Raw genomic sequence first — 14,428 nt, forward strand, 5'->3', positions numbered from 1 at the left:
CCTGTTGCTCTGCTCTCCTCCATGGCTCTGAAGCTTCTCCCCTCCGCCACCCGCAGTCTCTGCCCACGAAGGGGCTTCTAGTGTGTGGAAACCTTTCCTCCTTCACAGCTCCCTGCCATTGGTGCAGGTCCCGTCCCTATTCTTTTGTCTCTGTTTTTTCTTTTTTCTTTTGCCCTACCCCGGTCCGTGGGGAGTTTCTTTCCTTTTGGGAGGTCTGAGGCCTTCTGCCAGCGATCAGTGGGTGTTCTATAGGAGCAGTTCTGTGTGCAGATATATTTCTGATGTATCTGTGGGGAGGAAGAGGATCTCCGCATCTTACTCTTCTGCCATCTTCTCTCCTCTCTCTTGAAGCATTTTTAATAATACTGTTTTACTTAATTATGTAATTCAAGCACTATTGATTATAAGACACCCTGTTGATTTCAATACAAGTTGTCAAGAGAAAATAGTTGTAGGTATCACATTAAATGCATGCATCAATTTTAAGGCTCATCCTAATTTCAGAAAGAGTAAAAATTTGTAAAAACTAGTGTTATAGAATTGAGAAAATAAGTGATTTACTGAGTGTGAGTTATGTGTTAAGCACTTACCTTTATTATATCACTTAAGAATATTTGGGAACCACTGTGATTCTCCTAATGTATCCAGTGTCTTTGACTCTCTTGTTTACCAAGAGAAACTTGTCATCTCTTTTGGTGTTGCATGTTGATAGAATTTTTTAAGAATTTATTATATGATTACTTTGTTCCAAACAATGTTCTGATAACTCTACTTTCATTATCCCATTTAATGTGGCACCTATGCAGTGAGAAGTAATTACTAATACCCTTGTGCAGAAAAGGCAGAATTGGCCAGTGTCCTTGGACCAGAGGGTGGCAGAGGTCAGACTGGAACCCAGGTTTATATGACTAAAAAGCCTCTACTCCTGTTTTACTGAATCACCACCCTGCATAGTTGACCTGCCTTAAAATCTATCAAACTCATCACCCCTTTCATCCTGGGTGGTAGGAAGAAGTAGCAGAGCTCAAATAACCCAATCGCCCAGTCCCAGGGCTCCCTACCCAATTCCTTTACTAGTAGCCTCTGACAGCCATAATTAACATGCAGCGTGAGGAGTGAGGGGAAACAATAGAGGTGATTTCTTCACTGTTGGCTTGCTCTGTTTAAAGTAATTGCCCACATTTAAGCTTTCAGAAGAGCATCCCTGGAGAAAGAGTTAGAGGGAAGGATACGTGTGATAGGAGGCGGCAGGTATGGTAAGGAAAAAGAAAGAGTTTATAATACATGCTGCTAATTTGGAGCTCTGACAATATATTGATTTTTTTTCTAACTAGGCTTGTGAAGTTTGTGTTAAGCATCAGCAAAAATCAAATAATTTCTAGGTTTAGTGGAGAATGATAAAAGAAGAATAGGAGAGTCCAGACATGGCATCAAGGCAGGGATTTGAGGAACTGTATTGTTTGGTAAAAGTGGTCAATCTTGGGGTGTCAAATGAGACTAGAAAAGAAAGATAAGAATGGACTCAGGTAATTAACATGTCCTGGAGATGTGCAGGGGAGAAGTGCAGTAATTGATTAGCCATGTCTGCTGTTGGCAAGCTATTGAGGAGTGGAACTTGTATTTGTATTAGTTATTTACCAGATTGAACCTTTAAATATAATAACAACTAATGTTAGCTCCTTACTTAATCTAATTGAACATAGCATAACATAACCAAGACTGGTTTTATTAAGACAAAAACTCACGATTAATAGATTCTCTGCTGAATTAAGGGTAAAGTGTGCTCTAGAGAAATGAAATATATGTTTGAAAATGGAAATAGTTGCTCTGGACACTGGAAAAACCAGTTGGTGCTCTGAATTTCTTAGGAGGAGGTCAACTTTTCCAAATTGCTTGAGAGTGAGAATGATGGGAGAAACAGTTTTTGGTTTTGTCTTTTTTTCCCTTTCAACTGTAGGTCCCTAAAGATGCAAAACATGTCTGTGTTGCAATCCTGACTTCCCCAAAGTATCCAAGCCACTCCACTAGCTTTGGGTACATTGATGGCAATTTGCTGAATGTTCTAATGAAATTAGTAGTTGATGAATGTATTAAGTATGTTAATTGAATTCTGCTTGCATGAAATTCTGACTGTTCATTAGTTAGAACTTTGAGAGAAGAGGAATAGATTTTTCATCCTAGCAACACTCTGTGCTGTTCACTGAGTGCCCATGTCATGCACCTCAAACGGAGCAAGGAGCAGGCTCCCATGGGCATCCTCTTTTCTCTCCTGCCAGCCTCGCACTTGCTCAACAAGTCTGTCCATCTTCCTACCCTCAATCTGCTCTGTTAGACATTAATGAAACTAGTTATCTTACTGAAGGTTTTGTTCAAACATGAAAGGATTTTATAGTACACAGAATTTCACTTCCCAAATATACATCACACTTTCATGATTTATTAAGGAATTGTTTCTTAAATGCCTACCATATAACAGAATGTCTCTTCTTCCCCATTATTTTCTTTTTAGTTTCTGTGTCTCTGGGTCTCTCACTCCCTCCCACACTTGCCCATGGGCAGCCATCAGCCCTGTCCTCCTTCCAGATCCTCCTCCTGTATCCTTGTTTTCTTTTGCAGAGTAATTCAAGTCCACCACAGCCCAGCCATACCCGTCATTAATACATGCTTCAACATGAGGGTGTTTACAGAAAGATGATGTGTGCTCACTCAACAAATGCTGCTCAGTTGTTAGGACTTAGTCTCCCTAGAAACGGGAAGAGGAAGAATAACTATTTGTGTCAGGAGATAGCAATTTTTAAGGGTTCGATTATCATCTGTACAGTGAAGTGCATGTAATATATGCTCTGATAAATATACACTGAAAGAAAAATCATAGAAATAAGTTAATTCAGCAATCTTCTTTTCCCATTCTTAAAAGATCTCCTAAAATATATACAGTGTTGGATGCTGATACTTAAAGGAAGGCACTTATTCAACCATCAATTCATCATTTTTTGACAGTTTGCCTTTTGTGTGAGAGACTGGGGGTTTGAAGGACAATAACAAAAAGCTCTCACTGTTCAGTGGAGGAGACGGACAGTAGGATAGTGTGGCCAGAACTGTGACAGAGGAATGCACAGAACGTGCTATAGGAGGGGCACTCAAGGCAAGGAAAGTGGGCTGGGGACCACCAGGGAAAGTTCCACAGAGGACAGAATACCTGCCATGAATTTGAAAGAAGGAGTAGGAATTACCCAAGTGAAATGGGGTCCACACATTCTGGGTAGTTGTGTATAAACCACAAAGAGCATAGTGACTTCAGGGCACAGCAGTGGGTCAGTACACTGTGAATGGAAGTGTGAACAGGGGGATCTGGGAAAACAGAGCGTGCAGAGGTGGGCACCCTCTGTTTTCTTTCATTTGTCTGATTTTTGTCACTTTTATTTTGATAAAATTTCAAACTCACAGAAAGGTTGTCAGAATATTGCAAAGTACTCTTATTTCCATTTTGCTCTGCTGATCTTTCCACCTCTCCCTCTCCCCTCCCAGTCTCCCTGTAATTTTGTTTTCAGACCATTTGAAAATAAGTTGCTGACATATTGCCCTTTTAGCACTTCACACACTTAAGTGTGTATTCCTAAGAACAAGAATATTCTCTTACATATAACCACATTACACTTCTTCAAATCAGGAAATTTAACAGATGTAATGCTAATACACTTGCTACTCATATTTTGCCATTGACCCAATAATGCAGTAAACTGTACATATTTAAAGTGTTTAACATGATGAGTTTTGATATATGTGTACACTTGTGAAAATATCACTGCAAACAAGATAATGAATATATTCATCTTCCCAGAAGTTTTCTTCAGCACTTTTGCAACCTGGTCCTTCCTCACCCACCACCCTTTCTCACTTTGTCCCAAGAAAACCATTGATCTACTTTCTATCACTGTAGGTCTATTTTCATTTTCAAGAGAATTGTATAATAGAATCATCAAGTATATACTCTTATGGGTATGTAGGGGGATCTGGCTTCTCTCACTAGTTGTAACTATTCGAAATCCATTCATGTTGTATGTGTCAATCATTTGTTTCTTTTTATTGCTAAGTAGTATTCTTTTGTATGGATATACTACAGTGTTTTTTACCTATTCTTTGTAGATGAACATGTGAGTTTTTTTCAGGTTTTGGCTATAACAAAAAAGCTGTTATGAACATTTGTGTTCAAGTCTTTGGGTAAATATGTGTTTTTGTTTCTCTTGGGTAAATACGTAGCAGTGGAGTGATTGTGTTGTATGGTAGAATATGTTTAAGAAAATCCCAAACTTTTCCAAAGAGATTGTCCCATTTTACAATCTAATGTATGAGACTTCCCATTCCTATCTTTGCCAGCATTTGATATAGTCAGTTTTTTTTTTTTTTTTTTTTTTTTTTTTTTTTTTTTTTTTTGGTTTTTTTTTTTTTTTTGCGGTACGCGGGCCTCTCACTGCTGTGGCCTCTCCCGTTGCGGAGCACAGGCTCCGGACGCGCAGGCTCAGCGGCCATGACTCACGGGCCCAGCCGCTCCGCGGCATGTGGGATCTTCCCAGACCGGGGCACGAACCCGTGTCCCCTGCATCGGCAGGCGGATTCTCAACCACTGCGCCACCAGGGAAGCCCTTGATATAGTCAGTTTTTAAAATTGTAGTCATTCTAATGGGTGTGCAGTACTATCCTGCTTTTTACATTTGCATTTCCTTAAAGACAAAGATGATAAGCATCTTTTCATATGGTTATTTGCCATCTTTATATCTTCTTTGGTGAAGTGTTTGTTCAAATTTTGACCAATATTTTATTTCTAGGTGAAAATATTTATAAAAACAAAAATATTAAAACAAAACAAAGGTTTTTTGTTGTTCTGTTTTATTTTATTTGTTTTATTTATTTTATTTTATTTTAAGAGATGAGTCTTGCAAAATATTTTCTCCCTGGCTGTGGATTGCCTCTTCTTTTTCTTCACAGTCTTATGAGGAGCACAGTTTTAAATGTTGATGAAATTAAATTTATTTATTTCTTTTATAGTTCTGTTTGTGTCTTGTTTAAAAGTCTCTTCCACACCGTGTGTCAGAAAGATTTTCTCCTATTTTTTATTCTAGAAGGGTTATTGTATTAGCACTTATTTTTAGATCTATGATCAATGTTTAGTTAGTTTTTGTATATGGTGTGAGATTTGGATTGAGGTTTCTTTGTTTATGTTTCGTTTTGCACATGGCACCATTTATTGGTAGCTTATCTTTTCTCTATTGAGTTGCCTTAGCACCTTTGTTGAAAAATCAGTTAAAAATATGGGTGGGTCTATTTCTGGACTCAGTGGTTGTTTTATGAAGACTTTCTCCAATACATGGATTTAACACTGCTAACTGCAGAAGGTACATTTGCAGAGCACTCTGTGAAACTGATTTTTCATTGAGATAACATTCTCAAACTTGCATGTGCATCTGAATATCCTGGGGGCCCTGTTAAAACACAGACCACTGAGATCCACCTCCAAAGTTTCTGCTTCAAGTAGATCTGGATCAGGGTCAAAGAATTTGCATATTTAACAAATGTCTAATCAAAAATCAAATTTATACTCTTCTTCATTTAATATTTTTCATTCTCATTTCTAAGTTTTCTGTGAATACACAGCAAATGAAACAGTAACTGATAATATATGGCCTCAGTTTAGCAGAAAAAGGACTTTTCAAGTTGCTAATGATGCCTCTTTTCCATTGTTATCATCAGATGCTTTTAATATAAAATCACTTCATTCCAATCATGATTCTGTGCTAACCAATTCATGGAATCAATGTAAAATTTTTAAAACTTCACCTGTCAATTGTGAAATATGACTTATTTTGATTGTTAATGTAAATTCAATTTAAAAATTCATCATTGAAAATAATTTTTGCAGTGGTAAAAGGAATGTACATTTTGCTAGGATATAATATTATATTCTTAGTAAATTAAGTGTTCTTACTAAATTAAATCTTTGAAGCTGAAATGTCCTTGGTGCTCTCTGTGAGACATCCACATATATAATTGCCTCTAAACAACATACAGTTTTTTTACCAATCAAAATAGACACAGCAGTTGTCAAAATTTACAAACATTTTTATGCATGCAGAGTTAGAATAATTAAACCACAACATTCGTTTGACAACAGTGAGGTTGAATGTATTTTTGTAAAAATCTTTCTGTGTGGCAATACTCACATTTTCTCTTTGCTACCCAAATTCAGCTGGGTTTCAGAAAATTTTGAGTATTCATTAAAGTCACCTTATGGGTCTTATAGTAATACTATAATTTAAAAAAATTTTATATAGAGTCATTTGAAGTTGTCAAATTTTTCAGATTTATTAAACACAAAATGCAATGTTGAAGAAGTTTACAGCTAATTTTAGGAAGAAAGTAATAATGATAACAAAGCCATAATATTGGGGAAAACATACATTCCTCAGGAAAAAAATGTGACATGTTTTTAAAGACACATATGGCCAGGAAACTGATTAAAGTACTTGATTAAAGCTTCTTCTGATCATTTTATTTTTAATATTTAAGTAATCAATATAAAGTTTTAAAATTTTGTTTATGTACAAAGATATTTTGCTTTTATATTTTATTTTTGAGACTTATTTAGGAATAGGACCATAAATATTGTAAAACCAATTTAAGGGTCCATAATCATTTCAATAGTATATGAGTTGTAATTTTTAGCATAACCTTTCACTATCAGAATTGTTCTGGTTTGAAGCATGATCTTATGGTAATCCAACTTGCAGGGAAAGTAGTTTTGATTGAATAATCAGTATGTACAAAGGCTAAGAGGCAGAAAGGAATGTAGACTATACATAAATTGAAAAGAAGGCTGGTGAGGATTTTGCTTGCTACAAGCTTTAAGATAAACCACATTATCTTGACTCTCTTTTTCCTAATGAATTGAAATGCACACTGCATTATAGCCAAGGGTGTTCTTTCTAGCAGGTGAGAATCTGCAAAGACCTGCCACTTACATGAACTCCAGCCACTCATTTAGAACAAATACATGCTGCCATTTAATAATTGAATTGGCATTCCTCTGGCTGTGCTTCAGCTTTGAACTGGGTTTAAGTGGGCCTATTGTATTCTCTCTCTTTCTCTTTTTCAGTTAACATGTTACTTTTGTTGGAGACTAAGGAGAACAAAAAAGATAAAAATTCTCCCTTAAGGTGGTTCCTTTGAGGGCAGATCATGAGCATTGATCTTGCCTGATGTCGTCTTTAAAACTTGCCTCTGCCTAAGAGGAGATTCCCAACAGTGGTTCCTCACCTGCTGAGAGGGTATTCCAAGGGACCTAAGTGATCAGACATGGAAGCTCTTTCTTTTGTTTTTATGGTTGGAAGTCATGCAATATCATGAAAATATACTTATGTATATAAACACATAAATATATTTGATATATATATAAATATATATAATAAATATATTTGATATATATATTTTATATATATCAAATATAAATATATTTGAGATATATATATAAATCTTTATATATATAGATGATAGATAGATAGATAGATAGATCTTCCTAGTAGCCTACTAGGTCCCATTAAGGATCATTAAAATTTAGTCCTCTTCTTCCTCCTCAGCTACTTAGACTGTCACTTCTAGAATTGACTGAGCTCTAAATTTGTATTTTTTAAACAATGGACTCATTGACAACATTGAAAAATCTCTTACATTCCCTCCACACACCAGATTTTTGGAATTTCTTGCATTTTCCAGTAAGATCATTGACAAGTTGATTGTAGTTTTCAATGGCTGAACTTCTATTAGTTTAGACTTCTCTGGATTATTTTGTGCTTCAGTGATAATGTTATACCATTCTAATTTGATTTTCATTATTTCTTATCACCAAATTCCATTCCTCCACACACATCGCACAGGCTAGTTAGTGGATGAAGTAAGTGAACCAAGGAGTTTTCCTCATTTAAGGAAAGTGTGGTACAGTTAAAATAAAAATCAGTGCTTGTCCTGAAGATACATTTTTCTAGTAACTTAAGCATGACTGGGTTTAGACAGCTGGCAGGAAAAGTTTTCTATAGTAGTCTTGGTTGGCCATGGAGGATCAAAGGGAAGTGGCATTAGCTCACTTATTCATTTGAAGCACAGGGAACACTTTAATTGAGCTGTTCTAGGAACTGAGGAAAATGTAAAGCATTTATTGTCCAGGTGCTCAATCCAGCTGGGGAACTAAGCCCTAACATAGAAAGCAGTTAAGTAACTATATTAGGCAGCATATGCTTAAGCATCCAAAAAATATGCCAGTAATATATGTTACAAGGGCTCACAGAACGGTTAATGTCCATGCAGGAGACTTTAAAGAAAGTTTGGAGATGAGCACAGTATTAGCATAGATTTTGAAGATGGGTAGTCTTTGAAAAAATAAAAGGAGAGAGAGATAGGGCACTTAAGGTCACAATTTAAGACTCTCAACGTTTTATCCAAACATTTATTTACCCCTTAAGTTCAGTGTGGTCTACTCTGTTCTAGAGACAAAGAGAGTTTCCCGTGAGGTAGAGAGGACGAAGTGAACATAAGAGTACATTTATTGTCAGTGAACACGGAAAAATACATATCATAGGGACTTCCTCAGAGTTTGTAAATGTCTTGAGAGCAGGCATCATCTATTTCTCATCCACTGCCACACCTTCTGCCTCCACGACATGTACAATGCATTCAGCACAGTGCCTTGTCGATGGTACTCAAAAATGTTTGGTAAACACGTATCTGCATGAATACTTGAGCACCTTGACGCTGATAAAATTTCCTTTGGTTCATAGAATTTCTTTTAAATTAGATTAGGAATTTAGGCAGAATGGAGATGAAATTCCTGGCTAAATCTCAGCCATTGGCCAAGCTCACAAATTGCCTATCAAGTCCACTTATAATTCTTGGGGAGGACTTGGTTATGATTATCTCTTTCTTCCAAATCCAGGGCACTTTCTATCTAACCAGTTTACTTGATAATTAATCAAATGCTGTTGTGTGAAATTGGCATCAAAACAGAAAGAATGCAAAGGTCTGAAGACCTGCGATCCATTGCTATCTCTTTCTGACTTTGGGAAAATCTCTTGTCTTCTCTGGAACGCATATGTAAATTTTAACATCTTGCCGATTTTACCACTGTTTAAGATTATTTTTCAAGGATTTAGGAACATATACTTCCTGCTTTGAAAGGGTTTCCCTTGCAATTTCTTTATGTGTTGCCCTAGAGGTTTATGAGACACTCAGCAGCTGTTCCCATTCCATGAAAAGTGAAGTGAGTAGGTTTGGCAGCTGTTTCCATGTTGCTTTGGGATATGCGGGCTTCTACTATTCCATATAAATGGAATGTATTAATCATTCTCCATTCAAGTGTTTACAATTTATAAGCACCTTCAGAAATTTTAAAAAAATAAGAAAAATGTTCAACTTGTGCGTAGACACCTCAAGATAGTTTAATCTTAGTTGAACAATTATTCATAGTAACAAATAGAGTGATTTTGAGATTCCCTTATTAAAATATTTTATGGATTAGAAAAGCTTAAAGTTTAGGTTTGAAGTCTCACTGTGTAAGAAACTCTGGGCAGGGGGTGGGTAGAGAATGGGTGAAGAAGTAGATGGGTGAGGAAGAAGGGACAGTATTATATCCCAATATCTACATTCCTACATGAAGAACAAGACATATTCCACCTGATTCCAAATGAAAGAATCGGAAAAATGGGTATAGACTAGGAAACAAATTTTAGCTAAACATAAGAACTTGCTAAAGTTAGCCCAAGGATGGAACTCACATATAGCAGTAAGATCCCCATCACTTGGAGTAATTGGGGGTATGGCAACATTGAGAGCCACTTGATTTGGACATCTTTCAGTTTCAAGTGAAAAATAACAACATATCAAAACTCTTCAGTCTGTTTAATGGAAAGAGAGAATATATTGTTTCAGGTGACTGAATAGTGTAGTCCCAGCCGAATCCAGGGGCTCAAGCAGTATCATTAGGATCCAGTGTCTCTTTATCTGTGTCTTGACTCTATTATCTTCTATGATAGATCCATTTGTCTTCATCCGGCAGCTCCATCATCCCAGTCAAGTCCTGGTCTCTCATACTGGCAAGATGGCTTCTAGAAGAGTCAGATTTACATGCTATGGGATCAGTTCTGAGTTTAATGAAAATGAGAACCCCTCTCTGTCAAGTGTTCATGTTGAAGTCTCAGCACTGGCTCAGAGTTGAAATGTTAGTCCCATGACCTTCATCATGGTCTGGATAAGATTTCCTACTCCTGACCAGAAATGTCCTCACTGGTATCTCAGCAGACATTATCCGATGTGTGAAGTGTATTACATGAAACAAAATCGAGTCTCTGGTGGCATAAGAAGAAATGAAATGTCAGTAGCAGAAGTGAGAAGTTTCCATCATAGTACTGGAGTCCTAGAGAAGTGATAAGATCAGATCAATATTTTTCAGTAAATTTTTAGCATTGAATCAATATTACCAATGAATTATTTCACAAAATACGTATACCATAAAGAATGTTCTTCTGGTTGAAGCATGATGAGTGCCCAAAGGTCTGACAAATTAAACATTGCCTTTACCCCTATTTATATCCCCCTTTGAAATCTGCTGAACAAGATGAATAGCAAGACCCCACAGAATCTGGAGTCTGTGACTATTATATTAATTTGGTCCTTGTGTCTGATGAAATCTTAGTTGTGCTTAGTCAATATTTGTTGGGTTGAATTTTAATGAGATGAATTGAATTTAGGTGGGGGACACACCTGTGTGACCTTTGCGTGGTATTTGCATTTTCCAAAGCACTTTTGCTTAAATGTTTGTTTGTTTTTAATGACATCCCTGTGAGCTAGGAAGTGTGTTTTTTTCATTTTTCAAGTCTTTATTTTGATATATGGACAATAAGGAAGAATAACATAATGAACCACTTTGTACTCACCAGTTCATATTTTTCAAGTTTTAAAATTGTATCTGCTCCAGTTCTCTCTCCCTTTTTTATGAAGAAAACAATACAGTTAAAATCGCCTATATTCTACCTATATTCATTTCCCTCCCACTCTGCCCAGAAATAAACATTATCATGAATTTGGGTGTTTACAATTTCTATGAATATTTTATTATTTTTCTGCTACCTATTTATCCACAAAATATATATATATACATATATTTTGCATTTAATATAAATAACATTAACCATATGTATCAATAAGTCATTTTTTTTTTTTACCCAAATGATTTTGAAACTTGTAGTGATACATATAGATACAGCTTGTTTTTACTGTTGCAAGGAATTGAAATGATCAATTTAATCCACATGATATAATTATTAACTCAGTAGTATATTTAGGTGCTTTTTCCTGTGGTTGTTTTTGTTTGTTTCTCAATGAACATTAACCATTAATTGGTAGATTTAGCAAATATGAGAAGCCATCACATTGTGAAAAGCTAGATTTAATCTATGGAACACACTCACATGGTCATAGTGCCACAGCAGTTGTTCCTGCCCTAGGATCTCTGTTTAAGCTCCAAGAACTCCATGAACATCCTGAAGCAGATTGTGGAAACTTGGTGTTTGTATTAGAATTTGTCAGAGAAGGATCTGCTTTTATCTTTGGTATCTCAGAGAGAACTATAACCTGCAAAATTTAAGAACGCTGCCTTAATGTTTTATAAAACATTTACACATTCATCTCCAGTTTGCAGAATTAAAACAAACTTTTAGCAAATGGGATAGGGATACTTCGTAGTCCCTTTCTCAGCAGCCTACAGAACTGAAATTCATTCTTTTTTATTCCCTGAAATTTAGCAAATGAATAATCATGACAAAAGTGGATCAATCTATTCCTTTCACATACTTTCATATCACAAGACTTTTGAAACCAGAAGCCTAACCTTTTGTTATTTTGTGATCAGCATGTTCTGATGACATGCCATTGCTTCTATACGAACTGAGCTCAACACAGTGAGAATCAACTCAACACACACACTGAAAATGTAGGGAAACTGTACTTCTCAGCACTTGGAAAGTGAGGTGAAGAATGAGCCCTCTACCTTTTCCAACCCCATTCTGCCTAAACTGCTGACCAGGGAAGCTTGGATTTTGAGAATGTCATAGAACATAGATAGACTCAGTGTATGTGTCTCGGGCAAGAGACCCTCTAAACCACAGGTCCACAATGAACAGGTTGTACAGTTGGATTTCTGTTCAGCTACCATGTAAATTTCTTGTTTTCTACTCAGCTTGGAGAACTGCTCTAAATCTTATCACCCTATATTTGATACCCTACATTTAACACCCTATATTTTTCTTAACTTCCCTGTCCCTTTCTTCTCAGCTACTACAGGAGTCTAATACCAGAAAACAGTAACAGTGGAAGTAACATTTACAAACAGTGGTTACTGAGTTCTGGCTCTGAGTCAGGTACTGTGCTAAGCACTTGATTGATTTGCTGATTCATTTAGCTCTTCAAGTAATATTTGTGTAAACGTATCATATTAGCTGTCATGGAGAATCAGTGCTGAACACAGACACTTTTCCTTGATGTCATGGAGCTTAGAGTCTAATGGGGAGCATAGATGTGAAACAAATATCAACTAACGAATGTGAACTTGCAATTGTAATCAGAGCTACAAAGGAGAAGTGTATAATTTATAGGAACAGGTAATAAAGGAATTTGACCCAGCTAGGAAGGAAAAGGGATGGATTTCCTCAAGAAATGATGATGGCATTGACATAGGAAGGATCAGTAGGAATTAACTAGGCCAAGAGGAGATGGAATAGAAATCTAGACAGAAGAAACATCATGTGTAAATATTCTAGATGATGGAAAGTTAGAGCCTGGGTTCTAGGCATTATTATCTTCATTTTACTCTTGAATTGAAGCTAGGTAAATTTACGTTGGAAGTAGCAGGACCAAATCAAATTCCTGTCTAGCCTCAAAAGGTGTACCCTTAAAACATCACTCCTTTGCCTCATGAATAAAGCATCAGACTGAGATGATTCACAGGGGAATTCTAACAAAGATAGAAAGATCACAGAATCTTGGTGCTTATTTTAGATAATGAAAAAAGAAAACAATTCTCAAATTGTTTTTTATGAGACAGCTCATAGCCAATCTTGTTTCATATGTGTACCCCATATTGAGTGATTTTTAATTAAACCTTGTCATGTCATTTCATTCATAAATATACCAGCATATATCTCTAAAAATATTCTTTTAAAAATATATAATCACTACAACATTATCACATTTAAGTAGATACAGACAATAATTATTAAAGTAGTTGACAGTTTCTCAATTGTCTCAGAAGCTCTATGTCCTTGTGTCTCTCTCTTTTCTGTTTTTCACAAATGGTTCCAAAAATAAAACTTAGGTCTATACATTTTAATTGGTTGATATGTCTTTTAAGTTCTTTTATCTTTAAGTTCTCCTTCCATCTCTTACTTTTTTCTTCTAATGTATTTGTTAAAGAAACAATTTTATTTTTTATAGAATTTCCTATATTCTTGATTCTTCTGATTTTATATTTTTCTCTCACCAACTTTTCTGTAATTTGGGAATTATATCGGTGGTTTTTCTTTTAGCAAGAATCTTCATAAGTGGAATGTATAGATCCATCAGATGGCACATAATAGCTATTTTATTTGTTTGTTGATTTTATCAGTGGTTGAACTGAAAGTGGTTGGCTGGGAACTTCCATTCATGGATTATCCCAAGTTACTGTTCATTTAAGAAAGGTAGGATAAATACATGATTCATTTCCTTTACTTGCCAGCTTTCAAACTGATAAACTCTGTTTTCTATCATAAGTTAAGGTTGACCAATACATTTTCCCACATGCTATTATTTGTCTTTATTATGAATTATACATTTATTAGATATGTTTATAAAATTATTAGATATGTTTTATGCCATTGCAGTTATTATTCTTATGAATAAAGCCCCATAACACTCCTAGTTGAGCCTATTCAAACTGGCTCCTGAGTCTCTTTGACGTGACACTAGTAGTAATGGATAACTCCTTTGATGCCTGATATGACAAAATTCTAGGGTCCTCTTAGGCATTTCTTGTCTCAAAACTCAAATCAGCCTTTTTCAAAAATCCCTGGTCCCTTTAAATTAGGAAATTACATTTGGAGACCATAAGGTGGATACCCAGGGTTTTCACTGCGACCAGCTTAATGTATCATTTATAGTTCTTCTCAGTGGACAGAGCTAGGAAATAAGCAGTGAAAGTAAAATGAAAGAAGAAAGAAAACATACTTCTTGAATATATACTATTATTTCCAATTGAAATTTATGATTACAGGACTTTAACTTCTTTGATTTTATATTTATATCACATTTCTCTTACGTTGAAATTCTTGTTTTCTAATGACGAATCTAGATT

Source organism: Kogia breviceps, chromosome 4, assembly GCF_026419965.1.
Source record: "Kogia breviceps isolate mKogBre1 chromosome 4, mKogBre1 haplotype 1, whole genome shotgun sequence".
NCBI lineage: Eukaryota > Metazoa > Chordata > Mammalia > Artiodactyla > Physeteridae > Kogia > Kogia breviceps.